This window comes from Nelumbo nucifera, chromosome 2, assembly GCF_055504915.1.
Source record: "Nelumbo nucifera cultivar China Antique chromosome 2, China Antique-T2T, whole genome shotgun sequence".
Taxonomy (NCBI): domain Eukaryota; kingdom Viridiplantae; phylum Streptophyta; class Magnoliopsida; order Proteales; family Nelumbonaceae; genus Nelumbo; species Nelumbo nucifera.
This window is the reverse complement of record NC_142650.1, coordinates 73068403-73071508: the sequence shown is the minus strand read 5'-3', so window position 1 is coordinate 73071508 and position 3106 is coordinate 73068403.

Below are 3106 nucleotides of genomic sequence, written 5' to 3'. Positions count from 1 at the left end.
ATATATTTACTATTTTGGGTTCTACAAACACACTTCAATCAAAACTTGTATAATTAAATAAAGTAGGGGTAAAGTTGGAAATGAATTGCCATATATTAAAGCGAATGGAATCGGGTATTTAGGGATCGATCTGCCTCAACCTAAAAACAAAGGAGGGATTGAGTGTGACAGGTGTCAATCCGGTGATGAATGAGATTACTTAACGAATACGAATTTGTAATTCATGAGTCATGAGTCATGACTCAACGCGTTGATAACCCGATCTTCGAATTCGGCCAAGATGGATAGAATTCGGATTCAAATAGGCAAGTGCATATAAGATTCATAATTATTATTTGTCCTAATTAAAATGCTTAATTAAAGAGCTTGATTCAATTGAATAATGTATTTAATTATAATTATTATCTAATTAGTCACATAATTAATAATTAATTTATCACAATATAATTATTAATCAAGTAATCAAAAGGCTTGTTACTTTCGTCAGATACCCCGGATCCAGTCAGTGCAGAACCCGTTCCAATGGTCTTTATAGCTTTGTATTAGGAATATCTCCCCATGAAATAAACCACATAACAGAGATGTTTCCCATGCAAGGCTTTAAAGGTTTTTCGAACAGTGTTCAAAAGTTTCACTCCGTAGTCTTCATCTTATGTTTCTTTATTTGTTCATTTTTTATTTATTAAGATATTTTATTCTTTCATTTATATATGAAAGGGACTGATAGTTTAATAAAGCATATGACACTAAATGGAATAATTGGGTCAAGTTCTTTAGAAAGCTTTTAAGGAGCTTGACTATTCCATGTGTTTAAGCTTGTTGTCTTGAGATTTTTTGCAGCATGTTATAAAAAATTAATAAAATGAAAAGAAAGAATCCCTTGTCAAATTGATGAGACTCACCCGCACTATCAAATGTTAGAATTGTCCTTTTGTTCTTTATATTCAATGCCCTCTAATTTTGTGATTTTCCCCCTTTTGCAAAAGCTTGGGTTTAAGGGATATAGGCCCTGTAACCAATAATAGGTTTCACCTTAAATGGTTTGAAAAGGATTCATGGATCATACAACCTGAATTCTAGTTTAGAACTTTTGTTTTTAAATATTTGTATTCTTTGAAGGGTTTGAAAAGCATTCATTGATCGATCATACAACCTGAAACATATGTAGGGTATTTGGTATGACTTCCATTTATTTAATAAACCGTGTCAGGTTATTCGCCATGTGGGCATTTGTCCCATCATGCTATTTCATACGCCTATTTATCTAAATTATTTGTGAATGCATTAGTAGTATTTTCTATTAATATTTTCAATTATTTATTTACTTTTATTATGGATTCCATCAATAGGGATTGGATAATGCTTATAAGCATATCACACCCGGTGTTGGGCATAGATATATCAAAAGGCTATACAAAGGAGAATCACTGAAGCAACTTTTTTATGCAACTTCTAGAATATACACAAGATCTGTTTTTTTAAGTGCAATAAAATCCATAAAGGAGGTAAGCCCTTATGCCTACCAATGGTGCAATGAAATTGACCCAAACTTATGGTCTATGCATGCATTTCCTATTCATTCAAAGGTTGATAACATTACAAATAATTTGATGAAATCATTTAACATATGGATAATGTCATCTACGTATTTACCAATCATCCAATTACTTGAAAATATTAAAAGTCAATGGATGGAAAAATTGAGAGAAGTAACTGAGCTATTACTAGTAATACAACTATCATGGGAAACACACAAAAATTGTTAAATAGGAAGAAGTCCAACTACACATATAAAATTAATATTTCCTTAATTTCTATGCTAGTTTTAATTAACAACATTGGCTTAAGATATCCTATGTTATGATGAAAGTGAATACAAAGTGTGATACAATACTAGTAACAATGTGGTAAAACTTGTTAAAAGGTCATGTACATGTTGGCAATGGGATTTAAGTGGTTTACCTTATATTCATACAATTGCTTGTATAAAGCAACAGAGGGAGAATGTTGAAGACTATTATCATGAGTCATATATTCGAGCCTCTTATTTGTATGTTGTTCATCCAATCCCAGAGGAAAAACATTGGCCTACTTTGAGTTGGGTTCCAATTCAAGCACTTGAATCCCAAAGAAAATTGGGAGGCCAAGGGTGGGAAGGCGTCGCAATATAGACAAAGGTACATCAACAGCTAATCATGGCAGTAAACAAAGGAAATGGTGTTGTTCTCGATGTAAAGAGTATGGACACAATTTAAGGAGTTGCAAAGGGATTGTTCCATCAAGATAAGGTGATTGACCATTCAGGGGCATTTTAGTTATAAAAATATATTTAATAAGGTTGATTGACCATTCAAGGGCAGTTTGGTCATGGAAATTTTGTTAATGCTGATGTGGACTACTTCTATCAAAGATCACTAACAGTAATATAATAGAAAGTGAGTATTGGAAAAAAAAAAAAAAAACATTGATATGGGGGGCTCCCTAGACGTTTTGAAAACTTATGGTGAGTTTAAGAGAAATGATGAAAAGTTATGGTGAGTTTTTGATAATTTTCCTTGATACTTTTATATATTAGTAGAGATTTGTAAGAGATTAAGATTTTAATCCTACTGTCATATCAAACTCCAATCTAATTAATGATGTTTAATGAAACATTGAAATTGCAAAAAATAAACCAATAAACCCTAATACTCGACAGTCATTTTGTCTCCTTTCTCTCTCTCACTAGTTTCACCTGTCTCTCTTTCATCAATTAGGTTTGGATATTTCTTAGTCTCAAAACCCTCACTTGCATTAGATATTCAGTAATTAGATTTGAGTCGAAAGTTGGCAAGCTTAGGGTATATTTGGTGATTAAGTGGTTAAGTACTTATTTGAATAAGTACTTAATACTGTTTGGTGGCCCATTTCCCAAACCACTTATATTTATTTTAATTAAGTACTTATTCGGGTGAGAATGTTTGGCAAACCACTTCCCCAATAATACTTATTTTAGCAAAACAAACATTTTTAACCCATATTTCACATGCCCACATGTAATGTACATCTAGTGCCATGTAGGCAGACATGTGGCACTAATACAAGAATAACAACAACAACAACAACA